This window comes from Pongo abelii, chromosome 14, assembly GCF_028885655.2.
Source record: "Pongo abelii isolate AG06213 chromosome 14, NHGRI_mPonAbe1-v2.0_pri, whole genome shotgun sequence".
Classification (NCBI taxonomy): Eukaryota; Metazoa; Chordata; class Mammalia; order Primates; family Hominidae; genus Pongo; species Pongo abelii.
The window spans coordinates 103,927,797-103,949,844 of NC_071999.2; the positions used below are offsets into that span (position 1 = coordinate 103,927,797).

A 22,048-nucleotide genomic window follows, 5' to 3' on the forward strand; every position below is an offset into this window, starting at 1 on the left:
ACTAAGATATATATAGTTTAATATACCATCCATCATTAAATTACATCATACCCAGATTTTTCATAATGCATTCCTTTTCCCTATGTGTTATACATCAGATTTTTTTCTGTAAAATAGAAATTAACTCAGTCCAAAAATTACAATATCATTTCAATAAGTTAACTTTTTTGTCTTCTTTAACATTCTCATTTGGAGCAAGAACTTAGTGAAGCGCAAGGAAGCTCTTAAATCATATGCAACATATTTAGAACATTTTTAAAGTGCTTTCAGTTGTTATATTAATATTAGCTAACATTTATTATATACGTATTGGATGTCAGGCACTGTTAAGCTCTTATGTAAATTAATAATTTCTTACAAAAATCTAATTTCTGATATTTTGTTGCTGTCATTAGCTATGTTATTCTCCTTGTCCTTGTGAGCTTGTCTTTCTTTTAAAATTCCTTTCATTTAATTTTAGTGTGGTTTCAGAAAGGACAAAAATTGATGTTTGTGTTTAATTGGTCTTCTTAGCCTGGCCAGAACCCAGTGTTTATTTCAAAGAAGGCATTTTAGTACAGTGGTCAAGAGAGCAGGCTCTGGGGTCAGTCTGCCTGATTTTAAATCTTAGTTCTAAAAAATTATTAGCTGTGAGACACTGTGTAGAAAAAAAAGAATTTAAAATAGCTTTAATCTCCTCAGAGAGATAAGAGAAGTTTGCATCCCGAAAAAATAAAAAGATGCCATTTTTAGAAGACAGGAGGAGGAAGAGGAAGAGGAGGAGATTCAGAAAACAAACAAAAACAAAAATGGTTCTTGGAAATTAAAAACATGATTGCACAGATTAAAAACTCAATTGAAGTGTTGAGAGATAGGATTGAGGAAGTTTCCTAGACAATGACATAGAAAATATAAAAGAAAAACCAGAAAAATTAGCAGACTAGAAGTTTAATCTCAAATAAAAGAAATTTCAGAAAAAAAGAATAAAATAGATGAGTAGCTGGGCACAGTGGTTCACACCTATAATCCCAGCACTTTGGAGGCTAAGGTGGGTGGATCACTTGAGCCCCAAAAGTTTGAGACCAGCCTGGGCAACATGGTGAAACCTCATCTCTACAAATACAAAAATTAACCAGATGTGTAGTGGCACACACCTGTAGTCCTAGTTACATGAGAGGCTAAAATCAGACAATCACTTGAGCCCAGGGAGGTCCAGGCTGCAGTGAGCTGAGATCAGGCCGCTGCAGTGAGCTGAGATCAGGCCGCTGCAGTGAACTGAGATCAGGCCACTGCACTCCAGGCTGGGTGACAGAGTAAGACCCTGTCAAGAAAAAAAAAAAAAAAGAAGGAAGGAGGGAAAGAAGGGAAGGAGGGAGGGAGGGAGGAGAAGAAAATCATCAATGAAATACTACAGGAAAATAAGCAGATCCAAAGTGTGTGAATTTTCTGATGCAGAACCCACCCAGCAAGTACCCAGAACTATAAAGATAGATCTACCACAAGGCACATCACTGAGAAATTTCAGAACATAAGAGTAACAGTAGATTCTGAAAGTCTGCAGAGAGAAAAAAATAGATCACATGCAAAAGATCTGGAATCAAATGGCTTCAGAACTCTCTACAGTAATATTAGAAGCAAGAAAACAATGAAGCAATGCCTTCAAAATTCTAAAAGAAAATAATTACTATGATACCTAATTTAGAAGGCGATATGAGCCAAATTATCAATGGAAATACATTCTTATGAATGCAAAATCTTTACCTCCCATGCACTTATAGGGTCTCAGGAAACCATGTCTCAAAATAAAGGCTTTGGAAGCAACTCTCTGACCTTCTCCTACCTCTCAGTCTCTGGCTTTTTATTTTCCCCTGAGGCTAGCCATAAAAACTAGAATCCCTCTTCCCCAAGGCAGGTCATAGAAACCAGAACCTCTTTTCCCCAAAGCTAGCCACAAAACCTAAAAATATTAGTCTTACTTTCCCTACATCTTTCTGTGTAAAAAGTGGCCATAAAGAATTATCTGGGCTGAAAATGGTGGCTCATGCCTGTACTCACAGCACTTTTGGAGGCTGAGGCAGGTGAATCCCTTGAGTCCAGGAGTTTGAGACCAGCCTGGGAAACATGGTGAAACCCTGTCTCTACAAAAAAAAAAAAAAAAATATATATATATATATATATATATACATACACACACACACACACACACACACATACACACACACACACACATATACACACACACACAAATTAGCCTGGTGTGACGACATGCACCTTGTAGTCCCAGCTTCTCCGGAGTCTGAGGCAGAAGGATCGCTTGAGCACAGAAGGCAGAGGTTGCAGTGAGCCAAGATCGTGCCACTGCACTCCAGCCTGAACACTGTGAGATTCTATCTAAACAACAAAAAATTAAAAAAGAATTATCTGACCTACCTTCTTTGATCGTAGATCATAAGACCCCCTTTCCAGAGAGGGCCCTATCTCATACCCAGAAGGAAGGAATGAATGCTCAGAGAGGCCAAGAAGAATCTTGGCTGGGTTTCCCCACTCAGTCTATTAGCAATAGATCATATCCTCTTTGCTCAATGATTTTTCTACACAGCTATCCATACCTTGTTGAACCTAAGCATAAAATGAACAGTGTCCCCTGTATTTTTGGGTCTTCATTCTGAAGGCTTCTGGGTCACATAAAACTACGATTAAATACATTTGTATGGATTTTCTGCTACTAATCTGGCCCTTGTCAGTGATGTCAGTGAAACCCTCAGTGGGCAAAGAGGAAGTTTTCCCTTGGCCTCTACACACTCTTTCTAGAAAGCTCCAGGAGGATGTGTTCAAGTAAAATGAGGAAATAAACTCAGAAGAAGGAAGACATGCAGGTAAGGGGGAGCTGGCAGAAGGATGATAAACACAGAACCCTGATTATCATTAAGTGCCAGTCACAAGTCAGTCCAGACTGGAGCAGTGAGACACAGGAGCCAGGCTCACTGAGAGTTGTCATCACCAAGATGCCACTGCTTTCCACCCTGAGCCCAGAATAGCTAGGTGAGCCTACCACAGATTGACCAATTAAACACACATGCACACACGTGTACATGCACACCTATTTATGTAGCATGTCCTATGTGTAAGGCAATGTTCTAAGTTCTTTACAAATATTAACTAATTTATCCTTTAACTAACCCTACTAAGTAGGTATTATTATTGTCCTCATTTTCCAGACAAGGAAAATTTTACAGACCCCTCCTAGGAGTCTGAGAGAGCCCACGGTGAGCTTAGAAGCAGAAAGTACAGAGCAGCCAATGGCTCTGAGCCTTCTTCTGCCTGTCATCCAATACCCGCTCCACACAACAGCCCTGCCAGGTGCCCCGAATGTCCTGAGCCCAGGTTCCCCAGGACACACTCAGTGCCTTGCCTTGACTCCCTCAGAGGGCTCTTGTAAGTTCTTAGGCAAGCTGAAGACCTACTATGACCCAGAGATCAGCTTATTTTCTTCCAGGAGCCTTCATCTGACAGTGGCAATGTTTCCCCTTTCTTATGAAACTAGAGGTGTACTTGCTGCTCAGTTTTTCCAAATAAATATCACTAGGGTTACTTACTCGTGTGATAACACTATAAAGAAAAGCAAGAGTGTGATCAGCGTCAGAGTCACAGTTTTAGTTACCTCTGGGGGAAAAGAACAATGAACTAAGAGAGGAGCAAAGGGGCTTCCACAGGACTAGGACTGGGGATGTCCTATGTCTTAACCCAAGTGGTGGGTATATGGTGTTCATTTTATCCTCATCCTTTAAACTGCACCTATATATTTTATACATTCTTCTATGTGAATGGTACATGCCACAATTTTTAAAAATTAAAAATAAGACACCTGGCCCAGGGGTCTGAATACATGAGGCCTGTCTCTCCTAGATTGAGGCTAGGGTTTGTAAGGGTTTGGGAGTGGGCTGAAGTGTGGTGATAGTTGATTGGGTGCAAGGTGAAGTCAGGAGACAGAGAGATGAAGAAAATGTATTTCCATGCTAATTCTCTCCTATTCTTATGACTTTAGACAATTCGCTTCTCCCCATGAGACCCTGTATTAGTCCATTCTCACAGTGCTATGAAGAAATACCTGAGACTTATTTATAAAGAAAAAAAGGTTTAATTGACTCACAGTTCCACATGGCTGGGGAGGCCTCAGGAAACTTACAATCGTGGAGGAAGGCAAAGGAGAAGCAGGCACCTTCTTCACAGGGCAGCAGGACAGAGTGAGTGCAAGCAGGGGAAATACCAGATGCTTATAAAACCATCAGATCTTATGAGACTCACTCACTATCTCGAGAACAGTATGGGGGAAACCGCCCCCATGACCCCATCATCTCCACCTGGTTCCACCCTTGACACATGGGGATCATAGGGATTATAATTCAAGATGAGATTTTAAGTGGGGACACAGCCAAACCATATCAGACCCTATTTCTCCAATGGTCAAAGACCATTTCTCTTCTGCCCACCTCAGCAGTGATGAGAGATGAAATGAGACCACATATTTGAAAATGATCTGTACACTACAAAGTGATTTCTAGGCAGCAGTGATGATTATTATGGCAAGAGCCACTTTGCTAAGGACATCTGTACATACAGGGATCCCCATTTTAGGGTCAATGTGCCACATTCCTCATGTGCTTCCCACATGCTGTTATCTGGCTCTTTGCTATTCTTAGATTATCTTTGATTGCATCACAAATATTTGTTCTCTCTTGGGAATAACTGGACAAAATGAAATTCTGCCATCAGCTGCTCTCACTGGAGAGAAAGCACAAAATGTATGTCCTTAGGCACATTGCATCCAACAATAACCTTCGCTGCTGCTTCTGATCAGTATGGAAAGAATCGGCCAAAGCACCTGTGAACAGGGTCAGTCTTGTCCATATAGCAACGTACTTGCGTGTCAGCTCTGGGAAGAACTTGGAGCATCACTAACAGGAGATGCCTATTGAAGCCCGTGTATGGGTCTGGTGCATATGCTGGCCCAGAAAAAATCATTTTTAGACTATGTTTCAGATTCAAAGCAAAAATTCATTTTACAAAGAGAAGACACTTCAATGGTCATCTAAACTGCCAATACCCTTGGTGAAAGTCTCACTGATGAGGACTTGGCAGAGAGATTTCAACATATTTTTCTTTTTCAGATGGACTTACCTGTGAAAGGCACTGGTATGTCCCAGATCAAAGTTCTTTGTCACTCAACTGTAGGATGTAGAACCATCTGTTCTGCATCACAAAAGGACACATCACATTTTATTATTCATTGAGCTGTTTTCAGCTTCTTAGAACACAAGAGTACTATGATAACTCCAGAGACCAAGATAAATCAAGTTAGCATCAATCCCACAAACCAAGTAAAAAGGCCAATGTCCAGTAACACAATCCATCAGCTCTATCATTTCACTATTTTGCCATTACTGATACAAAATAGCTAGGCTCCGGGCTAAATCCCACCCTAAAGCCTTGAACCGTGCCCCTAAGTGAAAACAGGTGACCTCATCTTTTTCATCCCGTTGTTGACTTTTTGGCCTGTCATGCCCCATCCTGTGCCCAAAAAAAGACTTCAGCTGGCAGAGCAACATAAGCAGCTGAGCTGTGGGGATACAAGTGGCTGGGTGGTGAGCAGAGAAGCAACTGAGTGTCAGAGACTATGGATAGACACGGCTAACTTCAGATGGTGCCGCTTCAGGGAATGATCACCTTCTTCCTGCATCATCCCCTTTCCACCTCCCCATTGCACTGACAGCCACTTCCATCACCCAATAAAATCCTCTGCATACACTACCCTTCGATCCATTTGTGTGACCTGGTTCTTACTGGATGCTGGATAAGAACCAGGGTGCTGAGAGGGCAGGGGCTTGGATGCTGCTGTGGGGCCTGCACAGAGCCTGCTCCTGCCAGAGAGGAGCGACTGACTAGTTCCAGCATTTATTCCCTCTGGTTCCCACACTTGCTTGCTCATAGTCTCCCTCCCACAAGAAGTAGCCAGCAGCAGGCTGAGTGAAATAAGTCACTCCAGTTCCCATCCCTCAAAGGGGGTCAAGGTCAAGGGAACTATCCCATTTCATTACCAAAGCGTTACTCTTTTCTGATATGCATCAAAAAGAAAGATGGAATGAGAACTATATTTTACAGGTTGTTAGGGGTTGATTTATGTCCCCTCCCCAAATTCACATGTTAAAATCCTAACTCCCAGTTCCTCAGAACGTGATCTTATTTTGAAAAAGGGTCATTACAGATATCATTAGTTAATATGAGGTGATAAGGGTGGGCCCTAATCCAGTATGATATTCTAAAAAGAGAAATTCAAACACAGAAACATGCATCAAAGGGCTGGGCACAGTGGCTCATGCCTGTAATCCCAGCACTTTGAGAGGCTCAGGTGGGAGGATCGCTTGACCCCAAGAGTTCAAGACCAGCCTGGACAACATAGTGAGACCCCCATCTCTACTAAAAAAAAAAAAAATCAGCCTGGAGTGGTGGCGCACACCTGTAGTCCCAGCCACTCAGGAGGCTGAGGTGGGAGGATTGCTTGAGCCTGGGGGGTTGAGGATACAGTGAGCCCTGACCGCCACTGCACTCCAGCGTGGGCAACAGAGCAAAATGTCACCTCAAAAATAATACAATTAAAAATGAAAAAATAAAATAAAATAAATATGCATAGAGGGAAGATGATGTGAAGACACAGAGAGACGACAGCCACCTAAGGCCAAGGAAGAGGGTCCTGGAACAGATTCTTCCTTCCCAGCCTCACAAGGAGCCACCCCTGCTGACATCTTGATCTCGGACTTTTAGCCTCTAGAACTGTGAGTCAATAAGTGTTGTTTAAGCCCCTAGTTTGAAGTATTTTGTTACCATAGCCCAGTAAACTAATACAAAGGAAAAAGGGAGACTAAAAGGATGTGTGTATTGTATGGCTGGGCGGTGGCTCATGCCTGTAATTCCAGCACTTTGGGAGGCTGAGGCAGGAGGATCACTTGAGCCCAGGAATTCAAGACCAGCCTGGGAAACAAAATGAGATCTACATCTTTAAAAAATAATAATAATAGATTAAAAGAATGTATGTATTGTCTGTGGAACTGAATCTCCCCTGGTGAAGTTTTTCTATATTTTCCCTTCTATTTGGCTTTCAATGTCATGGGAATCTCCTGGAGTGTGAAGTTTAAATGTGAACTCCATGGGCAACAGAGGAGGACGGATGTGCCTTCCACTCCTTTGCTCATGTAATTATAAAGCCTGGGTCCATCTGCCAAGATCGGCCTCTCCTGCACCAAGGACTTAGTGTGTGGAATAAAGATCCAACCACTTGGTGTCTGGCTCTTCATCGTTTATCATCGTTTGCACTGAGGCTACAGACAGCCGTCTGCCCCGCCCAGGCTGACAGGACCCTGGCTGCAGGCATCAGCCTCCTCCCCAGCTGCAGGCCTTCAGCACTCAGCACAGGGTCCAGAGATTCCACCCACTCCTCGGGACCCAGCCCCAGCCCACTCCCTCAGGCTTTTCCCAAGCAGGCTCCCTCACAACTGTACCAGCCTCTCTTCCTTCCTTGTCTTCATTCACCAAATTAAATTTAAAGACTGTCTTCTAGTGTTTCTCAACACCGGCCAGTTCTCAGCTCTTTTAAGGATGTTTTGTTTTTTTTGAAACAGAGTCTCGCTGTGTCACCCAGACTGAAGGGCAATGGCACAATCTCGGCTCACTGCAACCTCCGCCTCCCAAGTTCAAGCAATTCTCCTGCCTCAGCCTCCCCAGTAGCTAGGACTAGAGGTGCCCACCACCATGCCCAGCTAATTTTTGTATTGTTAGTAGAGATGGTTTCACCATGTTGGTCAGGCTGCTCTTGAACTCCTAACCTCAAATGATTCACCCACCGCGGCCTCCCAAAGTGCTGGGTTAAGGGTGGTTTTTTAAAAAACGTAGATGCCTGGGCCCCTCTCCCAGTCATTTCAAACAGACCATGTGGTTGGCTGTGGTGTAATACAAATATATATTTGCTTTTCATTCCCAGTTTCTGGCCCAAATTCCTAAGACTCTTGGAAATGCCGTGAGAGGAGTGTCTTCTTTGGAACCCCTGTAGACGACACCTGAGTTGATGTTAATAAGTGGCTCAGGTGGGGCCCCTAGAGGAATTCAGGGTGTAGCTGGTCACCAGAAGGAGCAAACAAATGATTAGGGGGTGGAACTTTCAGCCTCACCCCCAGCACCCAACCCAGGCCTCCAGGGAGGTGAGGGGAGGGAAGCTGGAGACAGAGCTCAATAAAAACTCTTGAAGAATGAGATTTGGAGGGTTTCCAGGCTGGTGAACGCAGCAGTCCTGGGAGGGGGGTGTCCCATTCCATCCCCCACAAGGCATGGAAGCTCTGCACGCTCCTCCCCGCACCAATACCATGCCCTCTGTGCCTCTTCCATGGGCTGTCCCTGAGTGGAATCCTTGACAATAAAGCTGGAACCATAAGTACAGCACTTTTCTGAGTCCCTTTGTTACAGCAGGTAGCTAGTCAGGCATGAGCAGGGCAGGGGAGGGCTCCTTCTTCCCTGCAATCAGGAACGTCAGGCAACCATCAGGTGATAGTCAGATGGTTGTTACAAAGTTTTTCTAAAATAATAATTGGTCACAGCCATTGCCAAGGAAAGGCAGTCTCTCAATAGATAGAAAAAACCTGAAACTCATGATCAGCAGTTTCCCAATAAGATCTCAGGAGCTGGGTGAGTAGACTCAAACATGCACACTAAGTAGCAAAATAGTGAAGTTTAACTGGTATATGACCTTCCTCTAGGAATGTTAGACTAGTAATAAAGCAGCTACATTGGGGTATATGCCCAGGGTTCGTCATCAGGAAAAGTTAGGACTTGGACACACATGAGGAGTTTAGGAGCGGAGGTTTAGTAGGCAGAAGAAAGAGAAAGAAAAACAGCTCTCTCTCTCTAATGAGAGAGAGGGGACTCCCGAGAGGAAAGACCACTGATGGTGGGTGAGATGGATCTTACGGTCCACCTTGAGGAGGCAGTTTCTGATTTACGTAGGGTTCACAGATTAGTTCAATCAGTTATGATGTTTACATAGCATGTGGGGAAGGCCGGTCACCCCACCCTAATCTTATGCAAATGAACTTTCCCCTTGGCCAGGCCATCTTCCTTACTGTACACATGGCTGGCAGAGAAAGGAGGATGGAGCCACCATCTTGAACATGTCTAGTCCCTAGTTCTTGCAGGCATTCACCCATGCAAGCTCCCAGATGGCTTGCGTATGTCTACAGCTCAACTTTACAGGCTGCTCTTTGTTAGAAAATGATTTGGAGCTGCTTTGCATTAAAAAGACAATCCCTACCGAGGACTCCCATACCCACACTATCTTTCTAAGTGATTTCTTCTTAACTCTTATGTCAGTAAGGGAAGAATGCCTCAAGTGAGCATGGATATAACTTCAGTAAGCACACTGCACATACAGCTTCTTCCAAGCACTAGCAGGCCACTGTGCATAAGGACAGCCCACCCCAAGGGAAGAATCAGGGGAGAAGAGACACAACCCCAGAAGCATGCCAATGTATAAGACCCCAAGTCAAAGGTCAAACTGTGCACTTGACCCCTCAAGTCACCTGCCTGACCCTCTTCCAAGTGTACTTCACTCCCTTTCATTCCTGCTCTAAAGCTTTTTAATAAACTTTCACTCCTGCTCTAAAACCCGCCTTGGTCTCTCACTCTGCCTTATGACCCTTAGTCGAATTCTTTCTTCTGAGGAGGCAAGAATTGAGGTTACTGCAGACCTGTACGGATTCACCACCAGCAACACTGAGTCATTCTAGTGAATCACGGAACCTGAAGAAGGAGTGGTAAGTGTAACCATAATAAGTTCATTGCCTGATGTGCATGGCAGGTCAATACTCCAAGACACCAGGTTGCAGCAGAGAAAGAGGTTTAATCATAGGGCCGCCAAGCAAGGAGATGGGAGGAAACCTCAAATATGTCTCCCCAGGGAGATTGAGGCTAAGGTTTTTAAGGGTTTTGGAGTGGGCTGGAGTGTGGTGATGGTTGATTGAGTGCAGGTGAAGTCATGAGACAGGCAGGTGAAGAATATAGATTCTCATGCTGATTCAGTTCCTCTGAGGGGGTCTTCCAACTGGTTGGCGTCAACTGTTCCAGTGGAATTCAGGGTCGGCTTAAGCAATTCTTAAACAAAATCCTCATGATCCTATGATTCTGTTTAAGCAATTCTTAAAAGTCTTATGATTTTAACATTAGAAATCCTGTCTACAGAAGCAGCAGGCATACAAACGGTCAGTATCTAGTGTTACGTGACTTTGGTTACAAGGAAGTGGGTCAAAGCACAGCCTAATTAATGCTTAATTATAAATATATTTCTGTCCAGAATTCTTGTTAACCCTGTGAGGATGGCTTCCTAAGCAGGGGAACCCTAAAATTTAGAGTTGGCTGGGCAGAAGCATGGGTTGCCTGGGGACCCCATGGGCAGCTGGCATCTGAAGTGCAGCAGTCTCATGGGACTGAGCCCTTCAACATGTGGAATCTTATGCTAACTCCAGGTAGATAGTTGAGAATTTAATTTAATTGTTGGACTCCCACTAGAGTCCAGAGAGTTGGAGAACTGGTTGGTGTCACATGGGCAGTGGCAGCACTGAAGGGTGGCACTCAGCTCTCCTTCAAAAGAACCTGCCGGGGAAGAATTATCACAGTGGTCTAGTGGCGCCAGATGCCACCCTTTTGGTCCCATCTTGCATTTGTGCTGAGGAAACCAACTTGTCCCGGTTTCCTCAGAGAGTCCCAGTTTTAAAAATCAAAGTCCCAGAGCCTGGTAGCCCCTTCAGTCCCAGGGAAACTAGGACAGTGTTCAGCTGGTCACTCAATGGCTCACACACAGCTCCCCGCCAATGACTTAGCATGGTGGAATATGAGTTCTGGCTCACTCCCGCACATACACAAATCCTCTGACAGGCAGTTTTTGCTTGGGGACTTCCCACCATCCCAGCCTGAACTTTCTCAGAAGTGTGCTACAGTCTGAGGATCAGCTGACCCAACCCTCCTCTTTCTCCCCTCTCTGTTCACAGGGGTCACACTTGCCTCGGGGTCTGATGGCTCTCCCTGCCTGCTCCCACTCTTTCCCCTTCATCTTTTCCAGGGATTTCCCGCAATCAATCTCTTACCTGTCTAATTCTGTTTTGGCACCTGATTCTTAGAGGACCAGAATTGACACAGGGACCCATTTATCAATTTTTTTTTTTTGAGACAGGGTCTCACTTTTTTTTTTTCTTTGAGACACTGTCATCCAGGCTGCAGTGCAGTGGCACAATCATGACTTATTGCAGCCTCGACCTCCCAGGCTCAGGCTATCCTCCCACTTCAGCCTCTCAAGTAGCTGGGACCACAGGCACATGCCACCACACTCGGCTAATTTTTTTTTTTCCCAATTGAAACAGGGTCTCCCTATGTTGCCCAAGCTGGTCACAAACTCCTGGACTCAAGCAATTCTCCCACCTCATCCTCCCAAAATGCTGGGATCATAGGCATGAGCCACCACATCAAGCTTCTAAGTATTTTTTAAAGCTCCCAAAGCAATTGTGATGTCAGCCACATTTGAGAACCACTGTCCAGCTGTGCTACCAATGTGTCTGCCCATAGTCTAATGGGGGGAACAACATGGAAAATGCAGCTAGGCATATGTGAGCTGAACGTTCTGGAAGCACTGAGGAAGGAGAGACTAAATCGCCCTGATGAAGTAGGGGGTGGCTTCAGCTTCCTGTGCTGAGAGACGACAAAGGTATCTTAGTCTCTTAGGGGAGAAATCTTACTATTTGTCCCATCATATCACACCAGTATGATAAAATTGTCATGTATTGTGGACATAAATTCACAAGACTAAGCCTTGATTTCCAGTGACTTCTATTGAAATTCAATAGAAAGAAAACTGACTTCCTTAAATATCCTGGCAAAAGAACTGGTGTGTGTGTATGTTCTGTGTGTATGTGAGTGTGTGTGTATGTGTATAAAATGCTGCATCCATACAGCTAAACCTGTCATGCTAGCAACACACATACTTTAGAAATGTGCAGATTTTTACATCAACTGTCTCCAATAATTTCTGGTTTTCCTTTTAAAAAATGCATCACTAATTATAGGATAGTTATCCCAGCTGGAAGTCTTTTATCTTTGCTGGATACAGCCATTTTCCAGCAAGGCTAAAAACCAGATAAATGCTATGTGTGGCATTTAAAAAGTCAAATATTATACAAGGTCACATATGAATCACTTTTTTCCCAAATTAACACATTATTTTGATGTTCCAGGAAAAATGTTCTAATGCGTATTGCCTTTTAGCTTCAACTATTAAGCAATTTGAAACAGAGGCCTCCATCACCCCCCTTTGGACTGCCAATCTCCAAGATGGAAAGAGTCACACGTGCATACCAGGCAGCTCTCTGCTACTGGGAGATAGGTACAGTGGGAGGGGAAAAAAATATGTTTCCTTCAGCATTTTTTCTTCTAACTGTGATCTGAGGTTGGAAGAAGGGTGGCCACAAAAATTGTTGTTGTGGGGAGCTTTGGTTTTGGTTTTATTTTGGTAAAATATGCCTAACAAAAAATTGACATTAACATTTGATCCAATTATTAGAATATAGGTCCCTGGAATTACATTGTGCATTCACTTCCTGTCCACACACACACACACACACACACACACTCATTCAAATGCTTGCACACACATTCACACAGTCACTCACACACTTGTATGCACATTCAAGCACCCATATATTCTCACACTCAGAGACACACAGTCACGCATATGTTCACACTCACAAACACATGCATGCCCCTGACCTCGCTCTGAGTGTTGAGATACTCAGTTAAAGCATGGTGCTTGTTAGGAGGATAATAGGAATGAACCAAAGAGGTGGAAACTCTACAGGGAAAGGGGCAGGGAATTTGCCCTAGTTGGGCAACGAACAGACACCTGAAAGTCTAAAATAATAAGAGATTAATGTGCATAAAAAGAAAGTATAATTTTGTTTCTTTAGCTGTCTATGGCTCCTTAGCATAAAGGGAGTTTGAGAAAGATAGAAGGGAAAATTACTGTCTCATGTGTGCCTTCCCTCAAGCTGCTGTCCCACCTCCCTTACGTTTTCCATAAGCAAAGATCATAAAACCATAGTCTATACTTGCAATGGACTAAACAGTTGTGTCACCCCAAAATTCATATGTTGAGACCCTAATCTCACTGTGACAGTATTAGGAGGCAGGCCCTTTGGGAAGTAATTAGGTCATCCTCACGAATGGGATCAATGTCCTTATACAAGAGCCCCCAGAGACTCCGCCTGCGACTCCGTCCCGGCGCTGGGCTGAGGGGAGGGGTTGTCTTAAAAGTCTCTCCTTCCCCCTGTAGGGGCGGCCGGCGAGTCCCAGTGAGAGCGGAGGGTGCCAGAGGTAGGGGGCCGAGGAACAAAGTTTCCGGGGCTCCCTCCGGGGCCGCGCTCGGGGCTGCGCGTTTGACCGCCCCCCTCCTCGCGAAGGCAATGGCTTCCAAACTCCTGCGCACGGTCATCCTCGGGCTGCCCGGCTCTGGTAAGGGCACCGTGTGCCAGAGGATCGCCCAGAACTTTGGCCTCCAGCATCTCTCCAGCGGCCACTTCTTGCGGGAGAACATCAAGGCCAACCCCGAAGCTGGTGAGATGGCAAAGCAGTATATAAAGTCTTTTGGTTCCAGATCATGTGATCACACGCCTAATGATGTCCGAGTTGGAGAATAGGCGTGGCCAGCACTGGCTCCTTGATGGTTTTCCTAGGACATTAGGACAAGCCGAAGCCCAGGACAAAATCTGTGAAGTGGATCTAGTGATCAGTTTGAATATTCCATTTGAAACACTTAAAGATCGTCTCAGCCGCCGTTGGATTCACCCTCCTAGCGGAAGGGTATATAACCTGGACTTCAATCCACCTCATGTACAGGGTATTGATGACGTCACTGGTGAACCATTAGTCCAACAGGAGGATGATAAACCCGAAGCAGTTGCTGCCAGGCTAAGACAGTACAAAGACGTGCCAAAGCCAGTCATTGAATTATACAAGAGCCGAGGAGTGCTCCACCAATTTTCCGGAATGGAGACGAACAAAATCTGGCCCTACGTTTACACACTTTTCCCAAACGAGACCACACCTATTCAGTCCAAAGAAGCATATTGATCCTGCCCAATGGAAGAACCAGGAAGATGTGGTCATTCATTCAATAGTGTGTGTAGTATTGGTGCTGTGTCCAAATTAGAAGCTAGCTGAGGTAGCTTGCAGCATCTTTTCTAGTTGAAATGGTGAACTGATAGGAAAACAAATGAGTAGAAAGAGTTCACGAAGAGGCCCTCCTCTGCCTTTCAAAAGGGTGGTCACCTACACATGTTTAAGGTGTCTCTGCACATGTCTCAAGCCCATCACAAGAAAGCAAGTACAGTGTGGATTTCAAATGGTGTGTAACTTCAGCTCCAGCTGGTTTTTGACAGCTATTGCTGTGGTAACATTTTTTACACGTGATGGTGGTAGTCTCTGGTTCTCCCCATCCCCACAAAGGCTGTTGAACCACAGCACCAGGAAGCCTGAGAGTGAATCCTGAGGGCTCTAGCCCAGGCTTTGTCCCAGGCTGTCTGGTGTGTGCCCTCCTGGTAACAGTGAAATTGAAGCTACTTACTCATAGTGGTTGTTTCTCTGGTCTTGAGTGTCTGTGTCCACAGTTCATTTTTTTCCAGTAGGAATAACTTCTTTTCTATATCCACACTCCATAGAGTCTCTCCTTTTCAGACACCCTGGGATGAAAGAATTTGGCTTTTTCTTTTTTTTTGACATCTGTTTTCACTCTTAGGCTGTTAAACAATAGTTATTGCTCTTATCCCTCTCAGATTCTAAGAACTGAGAGCAATGGGGCTGTATTGAATCTCTGTATGCACTGGGAACTGAGCTATGAAGAGGATCTTATTAAACTGCTGGTCTGACTCTATGGATTGACACTGTTCCTTTCTTTTATTGTGAAAAAAAAAACCCTAAAAGTCTTGGGAACCCCCTAAAGTCTTTTGGGAATCCTCAAAAAGCATGGGAAGTTAAGTATTTAGCTACATAATTGTTGTAAGATCATATCTTATGTATAGAAGTAATAAGACCATTTGGAATTACTGGACTAATTGAATAGTTAAGGTTTCTATTAAGGACAATAAAATGTATTTTGAAAGTGCTGCTAACTATTGATGCTGACAGTGTTTCACTCCTATGAGTGACTCAAACATATTATAAATATGTGGTAAAGGGAATGGAGCCTGTGGGGTTGAGCAGAATGTTGTACTACCTGTGCCTGGACTGAGTATAACAGCTTTATGATTATGAGAAAACAAAATCTTTATTTTTTTTCTGTTCCAAAGATTCATCCTATGGGGTGGCCATAAAGTCTAGAATTAGATACTAATATTTTGTCATTCATTATAACATATCAATAAACCATTTGTTAAAAGAAAAAAAAAAAGAGCCCCCAGAGAGTTCTCTCAATCCCTTTTCACCCTGTGAAGACACAATGAGAAGTCGGCCATCTACAACACCAAAGACGGCCTTTTCTAGAACCTGACCATGCTGGCACCCTGATCTCGAACTTCTAGCCAGCAGTACTGTGAGAAACAAATGTCTGTTGTTTATGAGCCTCCCAGTTCGTGGTACTCTGTTACAGCAGCCACAACTGACCAAGACAATACCCATTCTCTGTTCATCCCAAGCATGTTGCAATGCCCTGCAACCTGACTTCACCACCAGTACTTCACTGGCACGGCTCCAAATAATTATCTCCTAATTACCAGCTCAGTGCTTTATTCTTTGGTCTTCAGCCTACTTGAGCCCTCTGCAGTACAAGACACCATGGATAAATGGCCTTGAAACTCCCTCCCCCGTGGCCTCTAGAGCACCTCTTTCCTGCAGCTCTCTCTGGCTGTTCCTCCTGTTTCTCCTGCCTGTAGGTGTCTGGATTCCCCTGTCCTTCTCTGGGCTGCCTTCTTTTATGTGTTCTACATTCCTGCCTTGGCAACCACCCAACTCCTTTGCCTTCTGTTTCATCTGTGCTAAGAACTCCCTAAACTCTCTCCTCACCTGATGACTCCTTCATTGTTCCTACTCAATAGACCCAGGTGCCTGCTGGACAGCTCCTCCTGTCTGCCTTATTAGCATCTCACACTTGACATGCCCAAAACAGAAAATAAATAAATAATAAATAAAATAAAACAACTACAACAAACAAATACTGTCCCCTTGGTATTCTTTATCTGAGTTAACGGCACAGTCATAGTTAGCTCAGGTTGCCTTAATAAAACACCATGGACTGGGTGACTTAAACAAAATAATTTATCTTCTTACAGTTCCAAAGTCTGAGAAATCCAAGATCACGGTGCCAGCCAGTTCAGTTACTGGGCTCTCTTCCTGACTTGCAGATGGCCATCTTCCTGCTAGGTGCTCAAAAACCATTATATTTTAGTGTTTAACATTTTACTTTAGGCTTAATTTTAAATAAACCTAAAAGAAAGAGGTTACAAATACTCCTCAATTTAAATTCACCCTCTGGAGTGAATAACCTCACCTTTGATCCAGAAGCACTAGAATTTTTAAAGATTATATAAAAGTTGGGTTGACATTAAAATAAAAAAACTTCTTAATTAATCAGATTAAATCACTGTGCATTTCTGGCTATATGCTTCCAGATATTCTTTTCACAAGAGTCTTTTGAAATGTCTACCAGAGATGGAAACTTTTATACAAAAGTGCCCTGAATCTTGTAAGGAGGACAGAGCATGGAACATCAGGCAGCCTTTACAGGAACAGCTTCTTACCTTTTGAGCCAGATTTTGTAAAGTGTAGTGGCTAAAGGAAAGCCTCCTCACTGGCAGTATTCCTGTTGTGAGGAAATACAGACACAAAAGTCCCGGAATCAGGATGTGGTCACCTTAAATGATGCTTAAATGTTCTTATAATTAGCATCATCTTGGAGTTTTTGCTTAATGATAAAGGGGAAGAAATCACTTTCTCTGAAAGAAAGGAAACCCCAGATAGAGCAGTGAGTACCCAAGAATGGAACTTGAGCAGTCCAGAAATGCAGTGCTTCTTTCATGGCTGAACAAGGACTTTTCCCCATCAAGGCACCAACCAATTTTGTGGATCTAAGTCACTGGTCCAACCACCAGAGCTCAGTGGTGACTGGGAACAGGAGAGTAACGTGAGGTTAGTTGCTCCACTGGGGCTTCCCAGTGTGGGATGTAAGTGTCCTCTCCATGAAACTTGTCTTCGTTGGCCTTGTGCATTCGTGCACAACCCCAGTCCTGTGCTTGGCATATCCTGCCTCTTCCTACTTCCTACTTGAGACCACTCTCAAACCTCACCAAATTCCTCACTCACCAGCTGCTTCTCACCTCAATACTTTACCACCCGTATTGCCTCCCTAGCCACCTGGAATGCCATCTTGACACCCTTCCCCAACCCTTTCACTTGGCAACTTGCTATTCAATCAACTCTGTCTATTACAGTTCACTCTGTCATCTCCTCCTGGCAGCCTTCATTGTTCCCTTTCCCCAAAGCTGAGTTAAGACCCAGTATTAGTTTCCTAAAGCTGCCATTAAAAAGCACCTCAAACTAGATGGCTTAAACCACAGAAATTTTTGTCCCACAGTCCTGGAGGTTACAAGGTCAAAGTCAAGGTTATTGGCAGGGTTGTTTCCTTCTGAGAGCTGTGAAGAAGAATCTGTTCTAAGCTCCTCACCTAGCTTTTGTGATGTGCTGGTGATCCTTAGAGTTCCTGGTTTGTAGAAGCATCACTCCCATCTCTCCTTTCATCTTCTCATGTTCTCCTTAGTGTGTGCCTGTCCCCCAAATTCCCCTTTTTATAAGGAGATCAGCCATATTGGATAAGGGCCCACCATAATGACCTCATTTTAACTTGATTACATCTTGAAGAACCCCATTTCCAAATAAGGTGACATTCTGGGGTACTGGGGGCTAGGATTTCAACATGTGACTTTGAGAGGAGGACACAATTCAACCCATAACAGAGCCCATTATCCATGTTTCCACAAAGCCCTCCATATATCCCTATCATTGCTTTATAATTGACTGTTCAAATGACTGTTTCCTCCAATGGACTGTGCGATTATTTGCAGAAGGCACTGTGTTGTGTGATCTTTGTACATCCAATGCCCAGCAGAGTGTCTGGAACACCTAAGGACTGAATGAATAAATGAATGAATGGGTGCACTGTGAAGATGTAAAATATTATAAATGAACTATGTACAGATTTACTCTACAGTCAACTTATTTTTGTAAACATACATAAAGCACATATATGTGTACATGTTTGTATGTACAAGACTATGCATACTCAAAACATTACACACATGATATGCAGATATAGTAAGAATGGTTTCACTGTCAGTCCCTCCTCAGTGGTATATCTGTAAGTTTTGCCGTCTCTGAACCAGATCCTTTCCTTTTCTCATTTTGGTTTTATCTTTTCTGACCCCTTTCTCTGTCCCACTCCAACAAGCGCTTTCCCTGAGTCACAGCCATTTGGAAAATACAGAGAACCTCGAATGGCTCTAGTGCCTAATCCCATTTCCAATCACTGTTTTTGTGCTTTTACACAACTCCATGTACTGAACTTCTCCTTTCACTGGTGCCGCCCTCAGGCACTTCCTGCTTTGCTAGGTCCCAGTGGAGGTTTGGGCAGGAGGGGAAGGCTCTCAGGCGGAATGCTGCCCGGAAGACATCCCTCAACTTCACATAACTTAGAAATTGTTTGTTCCATAATTATTTTCCAATTCCTACTGCAAGTATTCACACAGCAAATACAGAGATCTCAGACCCAGCCACTCTGGGAAACAGTGGTTTAATATCTTATCTCAGATGCAGATAATACTCTAAATTCTTTCATTCCCATGACTTTTGGGTTACAAATGCTTCCAATATTTTCAAAAGCTCTGGGCAAGTCTCCAAATTAGAGTTTGCTCTGGTCCATGTTTTGTTATTTGTGAAGTCCTTATCTGTGGTCTTTGCATCTCTAGTTTTCTCATCTGTCCATTGGAAGAGCCAGCAACGGACATCCCCACACAACAGGGTCAGAAAAGGAGATTAACACACATGTGGTGTGTTTAATTTTTAAAATTAAATACTGGCCTGATTCTCGCAAGTATGTTTAATAAATGCACACACTTACATTAACATTCAAGAACAGGCATCATGGGATGAGTGCCAACGTTGCTCCAAGTTCCCTAGAAGTAAAGACACTAATGGAACAGCAGTCCATTTGGAAACCCACGCTTGGCCTCCATGAACAGGCCAGCTGAATAGTCCTTCAGCAGTTGAATAGTAGCATGTCTGTAGTCCCAGCTACTTGGGAGGCTGAGGCAGGAGGATTACTTAAGCCCAGGAGTTTAAGGCTGCAGTAAGACCACACCACTGTACTCCAGCCTGGGCAACAGAGTGAGACCCTGTCTCTAAAAAAAAATAATAATAATTAAAATAAATTGCAGATAATAATAGTACCTACCTTAAAATGTTTTATGAGAAGTATGATAATACATTTCAAGGACTTAGCACAGGACCTAAAAAATAATGATACCTTAGTACACGTTAGCCAAAGCTATGATTTGTACTATTCTTCCCATCTTACAGATAAGAAAACTGAGAGGTTGTCACATTATAATACACCCACAAAGTGATGGAGCTGGGATTTAAACACTGCTCTGTGCTAGATCCCACCGAGTAATTACCATGTTCTCACAGTAATTAACTATCTAATTTCCTTATTCACTCATTCAACATATACATATTGATCAAACTCTATGTGTTGGACATTATGCTAAGAACTAGGAATACAACAGTAATCTAAACAGACAAGACCCTCCCCTAAAGGAGTCTACACTCTCAGGAGAAAAACTAATATTAATCAAAAACCAATTGGTCACATGAATAACTTATTACCTAATTTTTTTACTACGAGCTATAGTAAAAAATAAAAGTAGAATAAGAGTCAGCGATGTTAGCAAAAACCATGGAGTAAGGACCTCAACATTTCATCCCTCCATAAAAGCAATGAAAAAAACTGGCAAAAAGCTGTCAGAATTAACTTTTCTTATTGAAGTATGATTGACAAATAAAAAATTGTGTATATTTAAGGTGTAAAACATGGTGTTTTGATATAAATATACCTTTTGTAATGATTCTCACAATCAAGCTAATTAACATATTCATCACCTGATGAAGGCTTTTTGTGTGGGTGTGTGGTGAGAACACTAAAGATCTACTGTCATAGTTCAAGTACACAGTACATTATTATTAACTGTAGTCTATGAACTATAGTCACAATGCTGTATATTAGATCTCCAGAGCTTATTTGTCTTATAGCTAAAAGTTTGTACCTTTTGACCAACATCTCCCTATTTCTCCCAAACCCCAATTTCTGACAAACACCATTCTACTTACTCTGTTTCTCTGAGTTTGACTATTTTAGATCCCACATATAAATGATATCATGCAACGTTTGTCTTTCTGTGTCTGACTTATTTCACTTAATGTCATCCACACTGTCACAAATGGCAGCATCTCCTTTTTTAAAGCTGAACAATATTCCGTTGTAAATCTGTGCCATAATGATTTTATCCATTCATCCATTGATGGACACAGGCTGTTTCCGTATTTTGGCTATTGTGAATAGTGTTGCAATGAACCTGAGAGAGCAGATATCTCTTTGAGATAGCAGCTTTGTTTCCTTTGAATATAGACCCAGAAGTAGGGTTGCCAGATCATATGTTAGTTTTATTTTATTTTATTTATTTATTTATTTATTTATTTATTGAGACAGAGTCTCGCTGTGTCACCTAGGCTGGAGTGCAGTGGTGCAATCTCGGCTCACTGCAACCTCCACCTGCTGGGTTCAAACAATTCTCCTGCCCCAGCCTGCCGAGTAGCTGGGACTATAGACGTGCACCACCATGCCCAGCTAATTTTTTGTACTTTTAGTAGAGATGGGGTGTCGCCATGCTGGCCAGGCTGGTCTCAAACTCCTGGCCTTGTGATCCACCTGCCTCAGCCTCCCAAAGTACTGGGATTACAGGCGTGAGCCACCATGCCCGGCCCCTGTGTTATTTTTAATATTTAGAGGAATCTCCATACTGTTTTCCGTAACGATTACACTACCTTACATTCCTACCAACAATATAAAAGGGTTTCCTTCTCTCTACATCCTCACAAACACTTTTTATCTATTGTCTTTTTGATAATACACAACCTAATAGGTGTGAGATGGTATCTCATTACGATTTTGATTTGCATTTCCCTTATGATTGGTGATGGTGAGGACTTTTTCATATATCTATTGGCCATTTGAATGCCTTCTTTAGAAACACATCTATTTAGGTCCTTTGCCTGTTTTAACTGGGTTATTTGTGTTTTTTTGTTTGTTTGTTTTGCTGTTGAGTTGTATGTGTTCCTTATATATTTTGGATACTGATCCCCATTCAGATATATGGTTTGCAAATATTTTCTCCCATTCCGTAGGTTGCCTTTTAATTTTCTTTATTGTTTCCTTTGCTGTGCAGAAGCTTTTTAGTTTAATATGGTCCTATTGGTCTATTTTTGCTTTTGTTGCCTGTTCTTTTATATCATATCCAAAAAAATCATTGCCCAGATCAATGCGATGGAGCTTATTCCCTAAATTTTCTTCTAGAAGCTTTATAGTTTCAGGTCTTATGTTTAAGCCCTTCATTCATTTTGAGTTGACTTTTGTGTATGGTATATCAGGTTCCAAATTTTATTATTTTGCATGTGGCTATCCAGTTTTCCCCCACATCATTTATTGAAGAGACTATTCTTTCCCCAGTATGTTTGTTCAGCTCCTTTGTTGAAGATTTCAACCATTATCAATTAATTATTTTTTCAAAAATTGAAAAAAAAATGGAATTTTTTTTTCAGAACTCTGGAAATTAACCAAAGACTTACAGCAACCCAGTGACCATTTATTTGAGAAAAATTGCTGAATCTT

General features: G+C 42.8%; 1 long non-coding RNA gene and 1 pseudogene across 1 annotated transcript in view; both read left to right on the plus strand.

Annotated features, from left to right (window-relative positions):
* The first annotated feature begins 11,617 nt into the window (after positions 1 to 11,617).
* Positions 11,618 to 22,048, plus strand: part of LOC129049585 (uncharacterized) — a 34,599-nt gene continuing 24,168 nt past the window's right edge. The window contains exons 1-2 of the long non-coding RNA XR_008512798.1: positions 11,618 to 11,773; positions 12,331 to 12,448. This is a non-coding gene — a long non-coding RNA (uncharacterized LOC129049585). The remainder of the gene's footprint in view (positions 11,774 to 12,330; positions 12,449 to 22,048) is intronic.
* LOC100940324 (adenylate kinase 4, mitochondrial-like) lies at positions 13,342 to 14,786 on the plus strand (annotated as a pseudogene).